Source organism: Lathamus discolor, chromosome 3 (genome assembly GCF_037157495.1).
Source record: "Lathamus discolor isolate bLatDis1 chromosome 3, bLatDis1.hap1, whole genome shotgun sequence".
Classification (NCBI taxonomy): domain Eukaryota; kingdom Metazoa; phylum Chordata; class Aves; order Psittaciformes; family Psittacidae; genus Lathamus; species Lathamus discolor.
This window is the reverse complement of record NC_088886.1, coordinates 27,998,260-28,021,896: the sequence shown is the minus strand read 5'-3', so window position 1 is coordinate 28,021,896 and position 23,637 is coordinate 27,998,260. Positions and strand designations below refer to the sequence as shown.

The following is a 23,637-nucleotide window of genomic DNA, read 5'->3' as shown; positions in this document are numbered from 1 at the left end:
TCTTGGAGAACCTTTCTTCCCACTGTCATCTCATTAAAACACTCTCCCAGGCCAAAGTGCTGTTATTCCTCCAAAGAGACCCAGGAAATCAAAGAAAGGGGATTTTTCATTAAAACTGAGATTGGTCTCACGTGCCTTGTGGTGTGGGCATGAGTGAGCAGTTCTGGGTAGACATTTTTGTTCTGAGCCTTTGTGTACAGTGAAAAATGTTTTTTTTCTGTGCAAAGCTAAGGATAATATTCAGCAAGAATGTCTGATGTTCTTGTGGACTGTCGTCTTTCTGTGCCTTTTATTTGTGTGGTGTGTGTTGGGAGGTTTATTGTGTGCAGAACGAGGATATTTTAACTACCTTTGCAAAGGTGCTGGCCTTGTATGGTTTTTCAGCTGTGCACCCATCAGCAGAACTGTGGGATGATGAAAATAATCAAATAACTTGAGCTGATTTTGGAGGGCTTTATGTAAGATATGGGAAAAATAAACCTTAAAAGGAACTAACCAACGAGTATAGTAATAAAATTGCTTTTTTTTTTTTTTTTTCCTAGAAGTTCAACTTTATATAAAGATGGCTTGATGAAATCCTAATTGCCTGTGGTGGAAGGGTGATGACTGTGATAGGGTATGACAGTGGCGGAGCTGGGTAGCAAGCCTGTCTGGCTACAGTAATCCCTGGCCTGGGCGCCTCAGCGATGCAGATGCTCTGAGCTCAGAGAAGGTGTTCACATCTTCCCCAGTGTGGCTTGGGATTGAAACATTTTTCCTTAGTTGCCTCTTGCGCTGGAAGTCTTCTGGCTGTCCAGCTCTGTGTTCCTGTAAGCTCCCTTTGAAGTACACTGAGGTGTTACGGTTAATAAGAGATTTCCTCTGCTTTCTAAAATCAGACTCTGCTTTCCCCTTTCTCGGCATCCAAAATGATTAGGAGTTTCTGTAAATCCAAGCCTATGGATTTTACGAAGACCCCTGACAGTCAGGAGTGATTGTATTCTCCCCAAGTGTTTCCTAAGTAGGAAGAAATCAATGGATCAGGGGGACTGTGCCTGACATCTATTAATTACACTGTCCCCTTACATCTAACATACCAGAAAAGGGTCTGAAAGGCAACCCCCTTTGCCCTGGCTAATTGATACAGAAGCAAATTGGTGTGAATGAATATCAACTTGTTCCTAAAAAAAAGAGAGCATTTTGTTTGGTAGTTGGAATTGGAAGGAACAGTTGCAAACTAGAATAAAACATATGTTAGTGTGAGATACTTGGCTGCAACAGACCTCTTAAATGGTCCCACCAGCCCCACAGTGCCCCATGCTAAATGCTTGGAAATAAAACACATCCTGCTGTTAATGCTGCATCAAACGAAGGCATTGTGGTACATGCCTGGGGCGATGGGCTCGAGGATAATTACGGTTTTCTTCCCATATACCATAGATGAGATGATTTTGAATCTTTACCATCTAGACTTCTGCAGCGCACATTAAGCTGAATATGACATCAGTGTTATGAGTTGTGGCACTTGTGGTTATGGCTTTGGATTCCTTATATTTACTTTCTAGGGAACTAAAATTTAAAGCAGCTTTTATGGCTGTCACAAGAATACTGTCAGTTTCGAAAGAGGTGGGTAAATATGCATAGGCCTTTAACTAATATGGCCATATCCTATTTTCTGTGTGTTTCAAATTAGAAGTATGCTAGATTATATTTTTTAATTGTTAAAATAAGAGAGTTATTTAACTGCAAAACTTCTGCTTTTTCCCAAAATATAGTGGGTTGTTGTCCGAGTGCAGAAGTTTTCATACAATTACTATTATAGGCTGAAAATCAAGATTTAATAATAGCATGCACCATCTGCCACCAGTGGTGGAAGAACAACACTGAACCCTTGTCTGCTGTAAGCATTTTAATTTGCAACTTGCAGCAATGCTGAAGGGCTTTGCATCCTTTTGTGGACGAGAGGATAGGATTCTTGGTTGCCACTGCTGATCCTTAACCTGAGCTTTTGGGCTTTTAGCACTGTAAATCCCATATGCAACATTTAGTTACTGCTGAGTGTGGTGAGTTGTGCCTTTAGAGTAAAATAAAGGAGAGCATTGACTGTACCAGGCTTGACGCAGGTCCATCTAAAGCCAGCTGCAAAGTCATGGTTGTCACTGATGAGAGCTGGACCCGCTCTTTGGGAGGACCATGGCAATTTTTTTCACATGTTTTGATGATGGTTGGGGGTGATGGGCACATCTGCCTGAGATGGTGTGTCTCTCCCTGTGCTGCTTCTTAAAGGGCACATTCCTCCTCCTAATTTTTCCATTATGCGCATTGCAAAATAATTTTATACCTTTGTTACTCAGACTTGGGATCCTTTTAATGAGCTGTAGTGGATCTTTTGCTGCCTTAGAAGAAAGAAAACATATTTTTCCACTTTTTAAAATGTACTTTGCTAAGCAGGTATTTTTGTAAAATTGCAGTTTCCTCCAAAACATTTTTCTTTATATAGAAAATGGGATTCCACCTCTCCTAGACCTTTGCTAACAGCTGTTCTGCTAGCTAAATGTCACTGAATTAAAAAGAAACAAAAATAAGAATATTAAGGTTTTGGATGAAGATTTTAGTTGACTGTTTTGATTCCAGATAGAAGAAATCCTCCTCTCTTCTGAGTGTTGAGCTATTCTGGGGATTGCTACCCTGCTATTCTACCTTGCAGAACATTGTAATACTGCAGAATTTCTGGAAAACTGTTATGATGTGTACAAACATGCTCATGTATATAAGCATGTTCCGTGCTGGCTTTTGCCTTGCTCCTATGCAAGGGAAAGTGCTGGGTACCTCTGTAGGACCCTTGGTAACTGAGTGTGCTGCTGTTTTTGGCAACTCAGCTTTTGGAACTGCCCTATAACAAAGCTGGTGCAATGGGATAGTTTCAGGTCAGGGTACGTAGGAAAAGGGGAGCAGTGCCAGCCTTTTGAAGGTTGCTTTGATTTGTTGCTGGGCACATTGAGGACTCCTGGGGTATTATCTGAGGATTAAGTGCAGCATTAAACATTGGAGCTGGCTTGTCAAAGAAAGGGCAGTTTATCAAAATATAATTTATAACCAACAGTTTACCACTAGCTACAGTAATTAATATGGAACATGACGAGGCCCATCATTAATGTGCTTTGTTGTCTCAGCTTGCATTACTGCTGCTGGCAAGGCCAGCTTCTGAGGCTAATGAAGGACAGGGAAGAAAGAAATTTGTTCTGTTGCTAGCTGATGGTAATATTTCTCCGGGTCACACGCTGTACCTTGCATTGCATCTGGTCACAAATCTCAGCCAGACATACCTGTCCAGTAAAAGCTGGTTTTCCAAATTCTTGCTAAGAGAGGTAAGAATTATTGTTCACTCCAAGGCCAGTTGGAGCTGATGACAAACTCTGTTAACTTTGGGATGGGGAGAGGGTGTGCAAACTCATCTGGAGGATGGGGAGAAAAGTTTTCACCTCATCTAGAGTGTTCCAAATTCTGCTTAGGTTACTGGTGAGAGAAGGCAGTTGGCATCCAGTGGTGGTGGTTAGTGAACTTGTCTGAGGGAGCAGCAAAAAGGAGGAGACTTTTGCAACATTGTCTAATGGCCTAGTGCCCAGATGAGGGCAAGGGCTGGTGCTGTGTTGTTGCTGGGAATCTCTGTTGTCAAGGAGCTTGTGGTTGGTTTCAGATGTGGCCCACTTCCTGATAGCCCATCTTGGGCTGCTTGAGAACCATATGACTTCAGCAGAAGTTTTATTATCATGCTAGTTTCCAAAAAGATATTTGGAGCCATTCCCAGCATTGGGCTTTAGCTGCTGCAGCAGCGTGAGCTCCTTTATGGTGTTCTGGTGAGGGATAAGCCAGCCAATGGCTCTCCTAAGGTGTGTAAGTTCATGTTAAAATAAACAAAACTGTTCTCATGGCCTGTTTGTTGTATCAAGTATGTTTTTGCCTCTATTCCAAAGGAGGATTCTGCAGTGTCATCAAACTTTGAGAAGTAAATGGTCCTGGAGGGGCTTAGACACAGAGGGTGGTCAGGTCTTTTGCATGGAGATGGCAGCAGGAAAACCAATTGCCATTGAAATTTGGCACACTTGAGCTCCATGGTCACTGTGATCTACTGTGACTTTGATTTAGAAGAGTATTTTCAGTTTAACACCCACCCTTAATTTAAACATTTTGTTAAACAGCACATTCTGACCTACAGCTGCCCACAGTGGCAACATCTAACTCTGATGCTTCTATAGCAGAGTGTATTATATGCCAGTTTCATTGAGCACTGCCCAAATGGTTGAGAGGATGTTTTAATGTACCTTGTGCTAGTCTAGATTTAGCTATTGCCATCTCCTGATAGCATAAGGGCTATCTGCAGGGAATCCAAGGGAATGAAACTAGAAAGTCTTAGCAGTTCTTCTCCAGCTAGAACCCAGGAAGCAATGTTCTCACAGTTCTCTCTGTGCATCTCTTTCAAACATGTCCTTTTTGGCATGTTTGATGCTAAAATCAGATAAATTCACTTCATGTTAAGATGGCAAGGTAAATGCTACATTTGTCAATTTCATTTCTGTGGCCTTGGTTACAATGTTTTTTGCTGTGTGCCCTTAGTCATCCTTGTTGTTGGCTGTAAAAGGTGGACGGATGTGCCGTGTGGGGGATTACGTATACCCATCATGTCCTTTTTATAGATCGCAGCACTTGACCTCCTTACTTATCCCATAAAGGATAATCCCACCAGGGTTTATGTAGAATGACTGAAAGCCATGTCCTCCCTGGGTGGGTGCAAGATACATCAAGGAGTTTGAACATTTGTGTCCTGACTTGCCTGAATTAATCTTAGTCAAAGCAGCTGGATGACTAGGTAATGCGGTGTTATGCCATAGCTGTTAAATTAATGTGAGATAGGGCATGGCAATTTTATGCCTGTTAAGACTATTTGTGCTGGTCCAGAGATGTGCAGGACAGGGGAATTGCTGAGAAGTAGTCCTTAATGTGCGCACTGAGTAGGTTCAGATTCCAGAGCTAACCAGATGACTCACCAGGGAGTTGAAATGTCGGTGATTTACTTGTCATCTTCAGAAATATTTAGTGTTCTGGTTCTGAGATTTTTATTGTTGGATTGATGTTTGTGTTGTAGCAGCACGTGAATTCTCACTCTGGGGCCTTTGGTATGTTTGACAAAGATGAATTCCTCTGAAAGTCACTGAGATAGCCTAGTCAGCATAGTCAAGAATTCTGGAGCAGGGCACATGGGCACATTTCTGGCTAAAATGTCAGTGCACTTGTCGGTTGTGGAGAGGGTCACAGTGCTATAAATGCCATGGTTTGGTTTGATGCTCAGGATATTGGAGCACCTCTCATATGAAGACAGGCTGAGGGAGTTGGGTTTATTCAGCCTGGAGAATAGAAGGCACTAGAGAGATCTTAGAGCAGCTTCCAGTGCCTAAATGGGGCTTACAAAAAAAAGAAAATTTGGAGAGGGACCTTTTACAGGGGCATGTAGTGATAGGACAAGGAGCAACAGCTTTAAACTGAAAAAAAGTATAGATTTAGATCAGATATTAGGAAGAAGTTCTTCACTGTGGGGGTGAGGAGACACTGGCACAGGTTGCCCAGGGAAGCTGTAGCTGCCCCATTCCTGGGAGTTCAAGGCCAGGCTGGACAGGACTTGGGGCAACCTCGTTGAGTGAAAGGTGTCCCTACCTGTGTCAAGAGAGTTGGAATGAGATGGTCTTTAAGGTCCCTTCCAACCCAAACCATTCTATGATTCTATGCTGGAGCCAGCAGATTACCCATCCACAGTAGTTTCACTGTGTGCTTCCTGTTTGGAAGGTTCTGAAGAAATTTTTGCTAGAATTAGATTCATGCTCTGCAGTAGGGAGGTGGTGTGGGGGGGAAGAGTTCTAAATATTTTGAATACTTTTGTAAATAATAATAATCTAATCACAATGAATAGCACAATAGTGATGTGTAAACAGTGGTTCAAATGTCGCTCAGTAATCTACCCACTGGGAACCCTCGGATTGCCATTGAATTCTAGTTGCTTTTCCAAACACAAAACTGGTTCTTTTCCTCAAAGAAAAGCTTGTGTCTGCTGCTTCGTGCGTCTGTGTACACAGACACATGTATAGGTAGATTTGATAACACTAATACAGTCTTCTGTGATTTCATGTTGCATTAGTGAGGAGGATGTCATCAGCAAGCTTTCCAGTATTTGTAAAACACTGGGGGAGGGGCAGGGGGAGAAAAGGGGGTCATAAAATCTTGTTGTTGGGAAAATTAGTCTAATTTTGAGATTGAGAGGCGTGAGAATAAAAAAGTGCTTTACTGTAAATTGTAGGTAGGTAACAACAGAAACTCAAATATTAGAAGAAACTGGGTATCACACAAACCACACACTTTCACATCACTAAAACAAGAGCTGTGCTCACACAGAAACATGAACCTCTTTGCAAACCACAGAAAGTAAAAGGGAGCACTCCTGTTTCATTATTGATCTAATTGTTCTTTTCTTGATATGAGAATAGATATGAAATGCTTTTGAATATTCCAGCATGCACAAAAAAGAGACCATTACTTTTGGAAACTTTTAAAGGCACAGCACATACTGATAAATAGCAAGGCTATTTAATTCTGAGAGTTATGACTACCTATCTAATGTCACCTAATTGTTCTTCTGGAACAGAATATATTATAGCTTTGATGAGAACTTTCCACTCGGGAGTGATATTGAATGCAGAGAGCCTAGCCCATATTTTCTTGTGACTAATCAGTTTTGGAAGATCACTCAGTGCCATCTTTTAAGTAAGTTCTGTTTTAAGAAAAAGGTCCTGAAGATTGGGTATTTTGGGGAGCCCTGTGTGTTGGGTTCCTCCAAAGCTCACTTCCAATGCAAATTGCTCTACAGTTCTTTGTGGCCATTGCCTTTATCTGTAATTTCTTTCCTTTGGTTTACAATCCTGTTTAAGACCAAGTTTCCCGAGTAACCTATACGTTTGGGCCTGTGGGACATGTAAAAAATGTGTGCGGTTAAAACCTTGCCATGTTTGTGTGTGAGAACAAACATGCATACAAATGAGGTTCCTGGATTGAAGCAGTGAAGGCTGGATGTGTTTCAAAGACTTGAGAGTCTAGTGAGGCATGCTTTTCTGTGGGGGAGCTGTGAAGGTGAGTGTCAGTCTGTGCTCACCTCCATGTTTTACAACACTCTTCCATTTATGATCTCCACCAGTTTTGCTGCTCTGCCTGCTTCTGCCAGCAATTGCACCTCCTACTCTTCTGCCAGGCTGAGCAGATTCTGGAGTTAGGCATGCTGTCTGTGCTGGCTGCAGGCAATGTCAGCTCCCTGCCTAAGCTCTTCCCAAGGCTGCAGGCAGAGCTGAGGGATGGGGCTCCTTGGTTTCTCCTTAGGTTTTGCTACTGGCTTGTTCTAGTAGCATCAAGCATCTTCTCTCTCTCCCTTGGTTTCAGTAAATTTTCTCTCTGTTGATTTCTACAACTTCATAAGCACCTGTATCACCAAATTTGGGACTCTCAGGTAGAACTGCACAGTGGATGTTTTCTTGTAGTAGGTAGTTCATCCTAAATACCTAGGGGTGAGAGAGAAGCAAGATGCAACCTTTAATAAAATGCTTTTGAAGCAGTTTAGTTCATTTTGAGAAATAATTTTCACTTCCTAAAGTCTCCAGTACTTCAAAATGGTCTTAGAGATTTGCAGAAAAGGTCACTTCCAGCAGTAACTAATAATAAGAGGCTGAGAGGAAGAGCGACTTCTCTTGATAGCTTCTTCTTTAGACATTTCAATGACTTGTTTGATGTATCAGCAGTGATTTTTTTTTTGCCTGAATCCCCTGGCAACTCACTTTACCTGTAAATCGTGTTCAGTTCTTTCTAACTTTCCTTTCTTGTTCATTGATTTGTTAATTACTCCCACGGGGAAACCAAGTTAATTAGCTCTATTCAAACCAGGATGAGGGTGAGTCTCCAACTGGCAAGAGCATGGCTGCGTGGTTGGAGAGAGGTCACTTCTTCAAAGAAATGGCTTGGTAGTAATTGTCCAAACCAATGTTTTACCCTCCATATTCCTTCTAAGGGCATTTTCCCTTGAACTGTCACGCAGACCCAAGGCACTGAAGACAAACTCACACAAACCCATCCAAGAGTCAGCCTCTCAGAAATGCTAGGAACTTACTGGCTTTGGATCTCTGTTGCTGAGCCAAGAAGAGAGGAAGTTGGCTTTTGGTTTAGGCAGATCAGGCCAAACACTGATTTGTTTGCATTTGTACACCAAGTTTTGTTTTACTTTGTCTCTGGAATTGCAGCTGTATATAGAATATAATGTGGGAAAAAAATAAGTAAGCTCCTTTCAGAAAGCTTTACCAGGCATTTGCCAAAAAAATAAGAAAAATATGATGATTTTGCTCATTGTTTCCTCAGAGCTCAGAAAACCATTCTTTGAGTCAAGGTGAATTGTTGATGTGTTTGGAGAATTAAATAGCTGTTTCCAAGGTGCAAGTAAATGGTTTGCAAGCTTCCAGATGCTGCCAGGAGGAAGAGTAAACATTTAGTTCTGGAAATTGCAGATCACTTGCTCAGGGCTTCTTCCTTGAGGGGTTTCTGTATTTGCTGTTTGTTGGTGTTTCAGTAGCATGTGAAAGGACTGAGTTTGTATGGTCTCTGTTGACCAACACTGTAACAACAGGTGATGAATATTTCCAGTGAGGTGACAGCAGGCACAGTAGATGGGTGGGAAGAGTGAAGGGGCAAGGAGAGAGGAGGAAAATGGTGCTTCTGTCAATGTTGCATGAAATCTGGTGATAGGCAAGACCTGCTTTCAGTAGCATTGTTGAGTAATAATGCTTGGCTTTCTTCTAGACTATTCCTAATAGTGTATTCCTAATAATATCACTGTGACTTCTGGATGGCAGCTGGGGGTAGGAGAAGTGGTTTCCCTTAAACTCCATGTGGAGATGACAGCAGAATGAGGGGCAGGAAATCCTGATCCCTCAGTCCTGTGGATGATAAGAAATTCATTTGTAATCCCAAGCAGGTTCAGAAACTTTAATCCTTGCCACCATTTTCTGTAGCCTTTGGAACTAGAAGCCTTTGGAGAGCACCCGCATATGTGAGTTTGATTTCCATCCTTTTTACAGCAAGTCACATTTAAGTGCAACGTCGTGTGCACCTGCTGTTCAGGTGCTCACTTCACGTAATATTTTGAATCATATGAGTCAAAATTAAACTTCCACTTTCCAGGAGAGTGACCGAGTTCCCACTAAAGGGTTGATGCCTTCCTAAACTCCCACAGTTTCTAATGTTCTTCTTTCATCATGAATTGTGGCATGGTGCTGAGCTGAGTACCCAGAGATTGACCATGTTTCAGTAGCAGATGAAATTATTTCTGCCTGTCTGCGTTTGTAAAGCACTTCAGGATCCTCTAGGATGGGGAAAGTATTGTTGTTTGTTTGTCTGAGCCAGTATTTTCACCATGCTTTACTTCCATTGTTCCTGTTAGATGTGTTGGTTTTCATTATATCTTCAGATAAGGCTCATAAGAAATTGGCTTCTGTTTTGTTTTCTCACCAGAGGAGTGATTCATATTCAGATTGAAATGCTGTATTGCTCTAAGCCAACTTTTTCCCTGTGTGCTAATGGGAGGAGAGGGAGATGCAGGCATGGACCGAACAGGATTATTTTTCTCCTACTGCATTTAGAAACTTTCCAAATGGCTTTTTAGGAAGGCATGTGGTTTTAACTGTCTGGCATGGGAAAATCCTGGTCTTGCATGTTTTAAGAACATGAGATGAGACTGTATCTCGTCACTTGTCTGTTTAGGCTGCAGACCCATACACTACCAGCAATGTTGTCCAAAAGAAAGAGAAATTACAATTTACAATCCCTTTTAAGTTGTTGGGGAACTTTGTTGTTGATGGGTTTCTTTTTTGTTATTTTTTTTTTAATCTTTGTCAATGTGGTCCTATATTTTTGTCTTACTCATAACACTGTTTTTTAAGAAAGTTGCTCGCACTTGACTCGAGGCAGTGACTCCATAGGCACTTTGTACAGCACAGCCAAGGCCATCAGCTCAGGATCTCTGCTGCTGCCTGATACTTTATACAAAGGAGCTGGTTGTCATCTGCGGAAGAGAAGAGCTGCTCAGTCTGATCTTGTTGGAAATGGATGCTGGCTAGTCCAGCCCAAACTTGCTCAAGAAACTTTATCACAGGTACTCTAAACTAGAGAGAACAGATGCTGAGATTCCAGCTAGGGTTTTGTATTCAGGGCTGTGTTGCTCTGTCACATGCAGCTCAAACTGACTGTCACTGTAGATCTTGTGGAGCCTACTGCCTGTCCCATAAACAGCCAGACTGAGATAATAGTGTATTTCATGGAAATCTATAAAATTTTTGTATCCCCACCTTAATTAAAGTGACCTTAACTGATTGAGCCTATTCAAGAGGAGATTTGCCATGTTTTAAATTTACAGCTCATTCTGTTTGGTTCCTTGTTCCTTCCAAATTTGACTTGGCTATCTGAAATGATCTTTCACCACTTGCCCTTTTCATTCCCACAGACTCTGTGAAACTGATCGAATTATTTTTAAGGTGCCTTTAGTCTTTTAGGTAAATGTGATACATGAAGAGACATTGACACTTTCAAAGTAGCACCTGAGGAGCCACTAAGCCTTGGAGGATCTGTTGACTATAATGGAGTATCAGTGGCCATGTCCTTTGTGTTGCTTTGACAGTTCAATTACACCAACAAGCTGAGGGCATTGGCATGGATCAAAAAAGTTACGTATTTTTGCTGGCATAAAATTAGAATTTATATGAAAGTTTTTCCAAGGAGGAATAAATAAAAGAGACATTGACAGGTCTTTATAGTTGATTGTAGGTTACTTCACTACTAGAGAGCTGATGAGACAAATGTGAGATTTTGGTTTCATGTTACCTAAATACTTTCTGACTTAAGAGCATTTGAGCTGGAATCACTTGTAATTAGCATGGGCTTGGCAGAAACTGGCACTGCTGCTGTTTGCATAGAAACTATCTGCATAGTCCAGTTGTGCCATGGGGAAAACTGCTATTAGCAAGAGGCACAAGTGTAATCTTGAGTGTGTCTGTGAAGTTACTGCTTTCACAGTAGCTGATGTCCTTGATGGCACTGTAGCAACTCTGAAAGCAAGAACATAGCTGTCTGTCTCCTGTATCTTGTATCTCTCACCTAAATGTTATGGTCTTTAACATATTTATCATCATAGCCACATATTTTTTAGGCAGCTGTTGGTGTCTGGGAGCTTTTAATTGCATTGCATATGAGAACCTAGCATGTACATGGTCCAGAGATGTAGCCATTGCTCTGCTTTTCACAGTCTTCTTGGATGAGGCTGTTTCCACTGCAGCTGACTGTGGTCAGGCTGATGCAGAGTGCAATCTGTCCTAGACTCAAATGATCTGTCTGGTATCTATTGCCCAATTGACACAATCTAAGGACTTACTAAATTAAGTAGATGATGAGGACCAGAGAGCACCTGCTGTTCCCCGTAACCTGTATTGCTGCTCAGAGGTTGGGCAAGGTGTCTCTTGCCTGCTTAATGGAGCCTGGGAGCTTGTGAGTGGGTGGTGTGGGAACTGGGGACAATTGAGGATTTGCACTGGGATGCAGAGTTGCTCCTTGGGGCAGAAAAAGAAATCTATGATTCTTGGCCCTATAATGAAGAAAACAAGATACTGTGGACTTGTTGCAGCCTGTGCAGTCTGCAAATGTTTTCTCCTTGTCAGATGCTACTGTCACATAAGTAATTTTACTGCCAAAGGGCAGGGAATGAACTAGTGAAGTGGGAGAGGGGACTGTGTGTTGTGAAAATCAGTGCACCAAATGTACAACCCTTCACTTTTTGCTCTTGTAGTGCTTATTTATCTATATGATTTGCAGGGAGGAGAAGGGGATGGTAGTGTAGGAGGTACATCTGTCTCGTCCAGGAGAGAGTGACTGTTCAGATGAGAAGGCATTGTGCACGCAGTGCTTGAAATTAGCCCTTAAAATAGCACACTCCACATCTTAGTAATGTATTGAATATACCTGAATAAGAAACAGTCTGATTGAAGTATTAAGCTTGTTGTAGTGGGTCTGCTGTGACTCATCAGGAAATTGAAAGTCTTGAGATGAAACTCACCCTCTCTTCAGTCTTTTTGGAAGAGACGGGAATTAGTCGTAGACGGGAAGTAATTAATTGTTCTATGATTGTCATAAATAGGTACCAAACAACAAGCTCATGCTGAAGTATTTATATCCTAAGCCCAGCTATCAAGAGTCTCCATCAGACAGTGAAAAATAAAGTTCTCTGGAATGAGCAGCGCTTCCACCTACATGCATTTAAGTGAGACAGGATGGAGGTGAGCTGGTAGGCTGCATGCTGTAATAAGCCATTTACTAGGATATAATGGCTGCAGGGTACAAATGCTGTTTCTACTTAGTCTGTGTATTCAATGCAAATATTAAAAAAGAAAAAAGCCCACCCCCCCTCAGTAAAGTCTGTAATACTCTTAATCCCCAGTTTGCTTCATGAATACTAGCTCAGCCAATGTCGCAACACCCCACAGAGGCAGGCAACATGTATGCAGAGCCTTCTTCATCTGCCTGAGAAACTGAGGCAGTGGGAAGGACTTTTAATTTAGGTTTCTGGCTCTATACTAGGGCAAATTCCTGGGCAACAGCCTGGTTTGACAGTGGGCAGGATGGAGAAGTCCTTTTGTTCTTGGCGGGAGCATGGGAATTCTGACTTTCAGGAACTAATCACATAAATTTAGGGTTTTCTTTGGAGAGGTTTGCTACCTTCTGTTGCAAGTAGAACTGCCCTGTGTATTGGAGTCACAGAAGGTGCATTGGCATAGCTGGCAGAGCTAGATAATGAGGGGATGAATATGCACAGAAATATCTCTCTAATTTAGGGAGTAGCTATAGCCATTATGTATCTGTCTGACTGTGGGATAATGCTGGAAATGCAGATGCTGGGAAAAGAAGCAAGACAATCAAGATGATCAAATACCTGTTTAAAAAAAAGCAACAACCCCCAAGGAAAAGGAGCTTGATGGCTTTGTGTTTGTCAGCAGTGAAGTCATGGCAACAGAACATTCATTTAGCAAAATTAACTGTTTCTCTATCTTACAAAAAAACCCCAAATAACCAACAAAAAACTAATGATAATGATGCAAGGGAGCATCCTTTTATCTCAACCAAATGAGTCCATTTGTGCCAAAGCAATGGAGTCATCCTGGGGAGTTTGCTCCAGAGAGCACTTGCTTTATTAGAACAGAATGTAATAGTTGTCCCACAGCCATAACTGTAGGAGCCTGGTGCCCTAGGTGAGCACTTTCAGTAACAGGAAAACCAAAGTTAGGTTCCTGTACCCTTATGATGTTGAAATACACACTTTGGAGTCTGATTTTAAGCTTTCACTTGTTTGGGATTTCAGCTCAGTTACGTTCTGGATACAGCTTTCAGAAGGGCTATAATCTTTTTAGAGTTCCTCATGGGTAATGCCTAGTTTCAAAATTAGTTAGGTATCTAGGGACAAAATGTTGATGGTGCTTCACTTTGGCTGTACCCAAATACTTGTAAAAAACCAGTTGCCTGTAAGTCCCTTTGACTTTGAGACGTAGGCTTCTTTGTGCCCAAGACTCCCTTTTAGCTCCTGACCATAGCAGTATCTGAAATAATTGTCACACGAATACTGAAAATAACACTCGTATGCTACTTCTGTTTTGCTGTTTGCTCCCCATCTCCGTGCACAGCCCACTCGGTGAAGCAGTATGCAAGGGCGAACCACACAGTGACTGTATTGGTAGGCACGAAAGCTCTTTTTACATCACCAAGAATCTCATATTTGGAATTCAGAAATTGTTCATCTTGGTGATAAGCAGGGGCAAGCTCCAGGAAAAATATCACTAACTCAAACGTGTTGCTTGAGGTGCCTGGAAGGTGGTGTTTCTCTTAAGTAGTGTTTTCCAACCAGATTGAATTTTACTTTGTGGCTCTCCTGGAGATGGTTTTAGGCAATGCCTTATGGTTTCCATGAAAGCATATGACAGCAGAGAGAGAAAGCTTTTATCTTTATGAAGGAGTGAAACAGCTCCAGGGAGATTTCTAAGGGTGATTTGACTTTGATTTGGTTTCTGTCAGAAACATCGGGAAGCTTCAGACTAATTGGAAACTTGACCATTTATTGACATCAGTGCTCACCAGGTGAACATGAGTTGTCTTCCATTGCTTTTTCATACCTGGAGGAAACTTGTGCCTTTCTCCTGCAACTTAAATTTTGGTTTAATGAAAGAGAAGTGAGAACTGAGCATAGGTGGATGAATTCTGGTCACTGAAGGACAGCCACGATCGTTTTATACATAGATAGGTATCTCAGATATTGTTGTGGGTGTCTTCTATGTAAAAAGCCAATGTTTGGAGGTTTTTCTGAAAGTGTCTCTTTCAGGAGGGACCTCATGTGAATAGCAGAGCTCTTCATGTCACTTCTCAAACAAGGTGCAGAGGCTGGCTGGAGGTGCATGGTGATTCCCATTTCAGCCTTAGGCTGGTATATTTGCAGAAGTGGCTGGCTGTTTCTTTCCACTTATTTCTCTTCTGCAAGGCTGGACATAGCCCTTGCTGTAGCTCTTAACGATATGAGAGCAGAAGGGCCAGGCCGTGGCATCCTCCTGCTGAAGCAATGCCCATGGGCTGCCTGGAGGGAGGAGAGCCAGTGAGCTAGAGTGGGAGTGCCAATCCAAGATGGTTACACATTGGATTCTGTCAGAGGCTTTTAAGGAATAACAACTCACATCTCAGGCTATTTTGGGTGAGGGGTGAGATCCCCAAACAGGAATGCTTGCAAGTTAGGAAGCTCCAGCCCCACGGGTTGTCCCAGCACACATAGGGCGAATGAGTACTGTGGAAAAGCCTGAGCAGCTGCTGCCAAATGACTGGGATGATGCAGCCCACGATGTCTGTTGTGTCTGAGATCTCTGTAAAGTCTCTCGCGTCCTTCCTCAAGTTTAGTTTTCCCGTGGAGGCTGTCGCGGTAATGAGAATGTCTCCCATCTGCTCCTCACATGGCTTGGCACATTTAGCTAGAATATATATATATATTTTTATTATGGGGTTAGCCAGTGGTAACCATGACGATTAGACTTACCACACGGCATTTTTTTCCCTCCTCGAGTCGGTTTGAAATGCTGACAATTAAATAGATACAGTACACTTTAGAGATCCATCAGTCTCTTTGTTGTCTTGACAACCAGAGTATATTTAGAAATGTAACAAGTACATGAAGTTCAATTGCACTTTTGCTAAAACATAGTTTTGTAGCTTGAGAATTTAATCTGTTTTTTTGTAGATCCAGGTGCTTATTTGAGCTGTGCCTGACTTTTGCTTTGGTCTCTCTGGGAAGCTCCTACATAGCAGTGGGGAGACTCAGCTGGTGGAAAGAGGGCCCTTGTCAGGTAGGGAGCAAACCTGCCCCCTGCTTATTGGAGATGCTTTGCATGGCAGGGGCTTGGGTGAAGGCCTGGTAACCCCTGCGTACCTGGGCATCAACAGTCCTGTACCCCTGGGTACTTATGGTGCCCTGTACACCTGGGTGCTTGTGGTCTGGCTGTTGATTTGCAGTGCAAGAGGAATGTGTGTGATCATTGTCTCACATCTGCTGTTCCTGCAGATCCAACTCTGGTGCTGGGGAGCAGTAAGCAGTGTGTCTGAGCATCCTCTCCCAGATGAGCTGCTCTCGCAGTTCTGTAGCACTTTGGTATGGGAAGACAGTACCATGGAGCATGACGTTGGCAGACTGTGACAGCTTTCTTCCTGCACCTGAGTTACCTTTGTTTGCAACCAGCAATATCTCTCTTCCACTGGAGCAGTAACAGAGATTTCTTCTCTGTATCCCTTCTCCTGTTTTGTCTTTGATTTCCTGGGGACATTTTTGTTTGATTTTAACAAAAGACTACTACTACTACCACCACTACTACTGTTTTTTTTGTCCCTTCCCATTTGACTGGAAGAATTGAGCTCATCCTCTTCTCATTGAGCTGGGATAGCAACATGTGGGCTAGATGTCTGGATTTTTAAGGTTGCAACCAGGGCTGGAAGAGCAGAAGGGAATTAGAGTGCATCTTGCGGGAGCTGTAAATGTCCCTGTCCTCCATCACCCACACTGATGGTTGGTGTGTGTTGTGTGGCTGTGCTGCTCTCTGCCCTTTTTCTTTTGAGCCAGCAGAGAGCTGTGGTCAGTGCAGGCACCTTTGTGGTATCCCAGCCATACCTCTAAGTGTGGTGATGTGCCAGCCCTGAAGAGCAGCTGGGATGTGTCGCTCCCATCTACTGCGATCCTACAGCCTGAAGGCTGAGACACAGGCTGGCACCACAATGCCTTCATTATGCTCCTAGCACAGGATCTGTCAGTGCTAGCCCCTTGCTTAATGCGATGGCTTGCAAAGCTGCTTCTGAAGCAAGGGACACCCAAGCACAAGGATCTTGGAGTATTTCCCTGGCTTGAGTGACCAATGAATGAAATGGAAATCAGGCGAGGAAACAGAACAGTTCACTACCACTCCTCCGTCTGCCTGACCCAGGTTGTGATGCTGGTCAGGGTAGCCCCTTCAGAAGGCTCACAGATCGAGGAGCTGCAAAAAAAGCCTTCTTTGTGGAGGGGTGTTAGTGGCCCTTCCTAATCAGCACATGAACCCTGTGGCAGGCCTTGGCATGCTTGTGGACTTTCTGCAAAATGTCAAGCGACTCTTCCACCATTCCTTGTCCAAGGTTTGACTTAAAATTGATGCTTGGCAGTATGATTTGGGCAGGACAGCTGTGAAAAAAACAAATAAACCAAATAAACCAAGATTCTCTTTCATCGACAAAGCTGTGGCAACACAACAACCTGAACAGGAGCTTGGTTATAGCAAATGGCCTCCCCATCTGCTATTTGCCTATGGGAACCACTTCATTTGGTGAGCTAGTTTAAAGATGACAACCATGGGTCTGTGGTATGGATGTTGTGATGGTCAGTAGCATCCACCTCTGGATAGCAAGCTGTAAAACTAGTCAATAGCATTGCTCTGCTGCTGGGGAGCATAGTCAGCACAAGCTTGTTTCTGGGATGCTCTATTACAGGAGAGCGAGGAAGGCTCAAGGGAGAAGGAGCCCTACCTGACATCAGCTGTTTTGGCAAGTGATGTCTGATGAAGTGTATTTCCTGAAGTCATGTTGTCTGTCTGCTATACCTGAAATATAATTTAGTAAAGCTCAAAAAGAGGGGGGGATTGGGTTTTTCTAGCATGATTTTGCTTCCCTTATCTCTGTATTTCTTTTTAATTCGTTATCTGTCAAATAATGTGGGTGATTTTTTCAGTGTGTGTGCAGAGCTCAGTTTCATTTTTCTGTTTTCTTTGCTCCTTCTATTTTACCAATTTCAAAATGAAAATCAAAAACCATAGTTATATCTCTACTTGAGCTTTGTTTGTAAATTGTTAACATGCCTTTTTCAAGTGTTTAATAGCTACTGGGATTTATTCTTAAAATACAACCACCAAAACCCAATGATGCTAATGAGTCTTCAAGAGTACTTTAAACAAGTTATCCCAATCAATCTGACAAAGATAATGGTCTTGTATTGGAAGATATTTAGCTGGAGGTTGGATGAGCTGTAATGTTTATGGGTCTGTAGATCTGTAACCAGAAAAAATCAGAATAATGCTTTTGATTTCAGTGGAGCTGTATCTGTTTATTATAACTGAGGCTTAGGCAGCACTTTAGATGTAAATTGCAACCTCTCTGAAGTTAAGTGGGGTTTTGACTTAATTTCTGGAAGCAGTAATGTCAGCAAAATAGTGAAGACCAGGGACCCACATACACTGAAGTCTGTAACTTTGAGTTGCTCTCTTTCACTTGCTGTCAAAATCAGATTCCCTTGATTTGGGCTGGTAATTAAAATGCAGCTTCTCTTAAGCATCTCCCAAAGGCAGGCAGAGAGTATGGAAGTGCAGCCTATGCAGATTTTATATATATATATATATATATATATATAAATACATGCATACTTTGCAGAAGATGCCAGTAGCTACATTGTCCTCTCTGACTGCTTGTGGCTGGGCTGTTGACCTGAAGATTGTGCTTTCCGGAATTATCAGGCTGTGATGCAGAGAGAGCTGGAATCTCCTTTCGCCCCAGTGTACTTGTGTCCACACAGCAACTGGGAGACATGGACCACCACTCATCACCCCCACTGTGTGTGGCTTAAGTGATTCATCATGCATTCATTTCTGGTCACATAAGGGACATTTGTTTAAAGCAGGCTTCAGGTTAACATTAGCTATTTGAAGTCTTAAGTCTGAAAGCAACATCAAACAGGGAGCAGAAAATGTATCATGCACAAAAAAATCTCTGGGATTTGTTTCCCCCTTTAAAAATTAACAATAATAATAAATTCCAAACTGTTAACATGTGCTGTCTCCTCTGGTCAGGACACCTGTCTGCCTCTTTGCTGTTACTTGATACGGGCTTCCAGTGCTTGCAAAAATGTTAACGTGACTTTTTTGTCATGGCAAATATGAAAGGAATATCCAGTGTGTGTGGGCAGGTCCTCAACAAATTTCTCTCTGCTTCTTGGGCTTTGGTGTGGATCTGAAGCAACTGCTGCAGTTCTCCTCTGTGCTCCCCTTCCTCTGCTGCGGACCGGGAGGGTGAAGATGCTGCCCTGCCAGACCCGGTTCTCCTGAGTGAAGACTACTGATAGTTGGGCTGGTCGGTTTCAGCCTGGTTTCCTTAAAAAATAATGTATGCAATCGGCTGGATATGTCTCTCCTATTCAGTGATGTTTAGCTCCTTGCTAATCTGCACCATGCTTGTTAACAGATAATTAGACTTTAGGAAAATACAGTTGAAGATGCAGTTAGGAGGAGCTTGTGGGGCTGGGGTAGGCAGAAACGTGGTGGGCTGGAAGAACTGGAGCAGGTGGAAGTGAACTGGACTTTCCACTAATCATTGCTAGTATTTTTTAAGCTTGCTTATTTCTTCTTCAGAACTGAGATGAAAGGAAACAGATAACACCAGAGTAGGCTAGATATCAATAAGCTGGAAGTAAGAGAGGCTGCTGGTTGAAAGCAGCTTGTGGTAACAGAAAAACATGTGGTTGTTTTTAGCTGGGCATCCTTGGAGGCACCCAAAAGGAAGCAAGGGCTGAAGCTGTCTCGCCCTACCACTTTTTCCACAGCTGCTGCATGTTTAATGCACCCCTTCTCAGCTTCAGTTTTTCTTGGTGCTTGCGTGGCAAAGCCAGTGCTGTAGGCATGACTCACCATTGGCCTGAGCAGTGGAGGAGGCCTCTTCTTCGAGGCCCTTTAAGCATGAGAAGCAGAAGGGTTGCTTAGTCAGGCTTTCAAAGGGACTTTGTTACCTGTAGCCCTTAGGTCAGTACCTTTCACAAGCTCTACAGTGATTTGAAACAAGTATCTTCTCTCCCAAGTAAACCTCAGTTTCTCTACTTGCTTGATATAATCTGCAAATGAGTGAAAAACGCTTATATGGGTCACAAAAGGGACAGACTGACACATGGGTTGTATCAGAGGGGAAAAAAAGTTATGGTCTGCTCCATACAGGAGGGTAACTGGCATTAAGGGCCATTTTGGGGCTGTTTTCTTGGTGACGTGTTACAGTCAGCTTGATTCACTTTCTGCTTTTACAATGAACAAAACATTGATTCTGATCTTTCTGTTTGGACCCACAGAGGCCCCTCGGAAAAGCTTGTCATACATCTGCCTGGGTACCTGACAGGGCCACCTTGCTTCCAGGTGAGGAATGGATCAGGTCATGGGGCTTTTGCCAGCTGCTGAATGTAGAGGGAGTGGGAAGATCCTGAGACCATGTTCGGTCATTCAGCAAGTGATGGTCATTTCACCAAAGCTCAGGGTGTTGGGAGGCCAGCTTAAACAGGAGGCTTGAGGTGATTTTACTATTTCTGGGTCCAGGTCTGGAAGCAGCAAACATGCAGGCCCTCCTGGGACCAGGCATGTTGCGTGGGAATGATTGCATGGTCCTGTGAACCATATTATTTTGACTTCTTTTTGAATGAGACTTTCCTACTTGTGGACCTGAACTCATACTGCATCCATGGCTATGCCTCTCTGCAGCCTGGATGTGCTCCCAGTTGGTGATGGAGAGCTGGCTGTATTACAAGCTTTAATCTAACCATGCTTCAGTGGACAAAAGCGGGAAAGGATATAAGCCTATTAAGAATAACCCGAATAGAAAATTATGTGAGGAGCAAATTAATTCATTCTTTCAGAATTGCCAGTTCCATCAAATTCACTTGGAGATACTTAACTGTGACTTTTAAGGATCGCCCTGATAAACTACCCCAAGCTCTTGTAGGAGTCCCTTGCCGGATTATGTTTATGACATGAATTCTGCTTTGTGCCTATCTCATGATAGGATGATTCAGTTGCAGCAAGGGTAAGGCTGCAAAAAGGAACATTGTCAGAGCAGTAAGTTTGTCCTCAAGCCTCTCTCAGACGTGCCATCCCAGGAGGCAAAAGAGGTGCTACAAAGCCAACTGGGGGAAGAAAGCAGTGAGCAGCCCACCCTGTTGGGAAGCGTATAACGAATGAACAGGATTTGCTGGTAGCTGGTTTAGAACAGCTCAATGGCCGTGATGAAGTTCTGTAGGAGATGTGCTTTGGGAGGGTGTGGTGGATCTGGGAAGTCTTTGCTGTGGTGATGGTTCCTTGTGCCAAGTGGCAGCACCAGCAGGCCATGTGTGGTACAAGTGCTGGAGGCCACATAAGTTCATAATTTTTCTCGTGGGGGTTTGTGTTTTTTGGGGGGTGCGTTGGTTTTGCTTTAGTTGTTTGGGTTGGTTTTTTTTTGGTTGTTGGTGTGGGGGTTTTTTTGTTTTGTTTTTTTTAATGTGTAATGTATGGATAGATGAGGTTTCAGCCCACTGTTTACTGCAAACAGGTGGGATCATTAATAAATGCTGAAGGACAAAGACAGACAAGGGATTAATGAATAGAGGACAGAAGATTAATAGAGAGAGGGGACAATTTGGTTCAAGGCCTGGTCTTCCCAGTTGCTGGGTTATGGAAGATTAATAGCAGCTTTTCTGTTAGTCTCACTCCTGCAGCAGCTTTCCTGGCTAAGTCTAATAAACTGTTCCAGTGGGTTGCTGTAAATACGAAATCTAGGAAGAAGCCCATCCTTACAGACTGGTAACTATGTGGGACGGTGTTTTGCTTCCTATTCAAAACTTAAGCAGTAACATCAATGTATTTGTGAGTTGTGAAGTCAGATGTTCAGGTGCTTACAACTCTTCTCAGGACAAAAATGTGTCATAAAATGTATCTTGTCAAGCAAGCTGTCTCCGACAAATTGTTTCATACTCTGTGTCCTGTGCAAGAGGTTGATTTCTCATCTCTTGACAGAGTTTTCAGCTTTGTTTCTGTGGAAAACTGGCCTCTTGACCTGTTACATCTGGCCTCTCATTACACCTGTGTGAGATTACATCACTGCAAGAGAACACTAACTTTACAAAATTTAAATTCCACATTAATTTTGCGGAAGAACAGTAGAAGACAGAAAATCTATATTCTGATAGTAGGGTGCATGCTGTTCTGGGTGTCTTACATAGACAGTCAGCCTCAAACATCTACCTTAAGGCTGTACCTGCCAAGTCAAGCACTGCAGTAGTCCTTGGCATATGCCCTTGGTGTATTTTTTGTAGTCTTCACGAAGATGATCCCAAGACCTTCATGCATAGGGTTATAGCAATATGCAGGTACGTGTATGACCATTTTGGGAAGGAAGCAACTGTGTTCCCATAACAGTGAACATGATGAAGACAGGGCTGATACCAGAACTTCATGTAGCAGTAGCTGAATATCTTTTCCAGGAAAGAAAGGCTACGCGCAGTTTCAAGTGTCCTGTAACAAAGCTCTGCCCCTCTCAACTCCTCTTGCATGCAGTGCCCTTGGCTTTTCAAAAGTTAATTGATTTGTCTATATTATGATTCTCTCTTTAATTTTATTTGTGTAAAGAAGAACATGCACAAATCTTTCTCCAGAGAAATGTTTTACACTTCTCCTCTTTGAACGCTGGCCTCGGGTATGTCGCATTTCTTAATGAGTCTCTAACTGAACAGCTACGGTTCCCACATGCTCCAGCCTTGACACATGCATACTTGTACACCCACGTGCCTGCTCCATTGAACCGAGCAGCCTGCCTGCTCCCCTCGCATGCTCACTGCTTTGGGATTTGCATTAGCAAGGCAGTGTCTTCCTGGGAAGCCCTACACACGAGCGGGGGCTTTATACCTGCAAGCATAGGTAGATCTGGCATCAAATGAGTTGTCTTGTGAATCAGAAATGCTGTAACCTCTTTATGACACTGTCCCCCCTGCCACAGGCTTGTTTAACATGCTTCTTCAGGAGCCCGGATTCCTGTGGGCTGCCCTACCCATGGTGAGGACCCGAGCTAGTGCCGAGCGCAGAGTTGAGCACCCAACACTGAATTACTGTCTGGTATGCCAGTGGCTGCCAGATCTTTGATAGCCTGTTTTTAATGAAGATTCCTCCTGTAATTCCTAGAATATCTTGCAGTGCAAAAAATCAGCTCTGTGTGTATTTTGCTGTGGGCTGAATTTTTTTCCTGCTCTTCACAGCTCCCTCCATGAACAGAAAGGAAAGGGAGGGGGAAGCAGCTGACTGCTTTTTTTGTTGTTGTTCTTCTACTTGACTTCTGTGAAATATGTGGCGATCAATTGCTCACAACTAACAAAATGTTTTTGTTTCTCTTTGCAAAAGCATATGGGAACTGCAGGAAAAGCATATGGGTGTTTTTAGGAAAACATATTGGTGAATGGACAAATTATAGTGGTGCCAATATGTTTTGGGTGTCTGGCTAGACCACTATTACTGCCACACTTGCTGGCATGCAGACACATCCACAAGATTTCCAGCATGTGAGTGGTGTGTAGCTGCTTCTGGGGAACTGCTGGCTGTGCTGGATCAACCCCCTGTTAAAACAATGTTGTGATCCGTCTTTGGTGTGCGTGACTGCTTCACCATGTCCCGGACTAGGCTCCGGGCTTGTGTTTATGGCAGCATATCCATTCTTTCAGTAGACTGTGCCCAGAGCTCCACTTGCAGCTGACTGCAAGTAATGATAATGGTGACCATTTTTCTTTCTAAAGCCCTTGACTGCAGTCCTAATAACACCCGAGCATCTTGAAAACAGGCTAGGCAGCCTCTGTTTTTCTCTGCTGCTCCATCAAGTTTTTTTTTGTGTCAGCTGGAGCTATTATTTTTAATTTCTCTGTTTTGCAGCTGCTTTTGAGAAGATGCAAAACATTTTCATTACTACTTATGGGCCCAGTCCTGTTTGCCTTGATACGGGTGATCCAGGGAAAGGGATCCACAAGCTGGTAGGAACTTGGCAGGGAATGGTAAGGGGGTTAAGTGGTCTTGGTTGATGCATCTGTTCTAGTGGCTCACAGCATCCCTACAGTTTGAGTTGCGCTGCTGTGGACCCCTGTGCAAGAAGTCTTTGACAACTCCGTCTAGACATCCCTTCCTGGTTGCCCTGGCAGTGAGGGAGTGCTGCCTGCCCTATGTCTGCCTG

General features: G+C 43.1%; 1 protein-coding gene across 9 annotated transcripts in view; it reads left to right on the top strand.

The window, feature by feature from the left end:
- The window catches only part of LPP (LIM domain containing preferred translocation partner in lipoma), a 353,102-nt gene that overhangs the window by 84,652 nt on the left and 244,813 nt on the right, over nucleotides 1-23,637 (top strand). For 8 of the 9 annotated variants that reach the window (XR_010611484.1, XM_065674286.1, XM_065674285.1 and 5 more), the window contains one exon: nucleotides 19,751-19,814. The exons of the other annotated variant lie outside the window; for it this stretch is intronic. The gene's annotated coding sequence lies outside the window, so the exon portion shown is untranslated. The remainder of the gene's footprint in view (nucleotides 1-19,750; nucleotides 19,815-23,637) is intronic. 9 annotated transcript variants of the gene reach the window in all.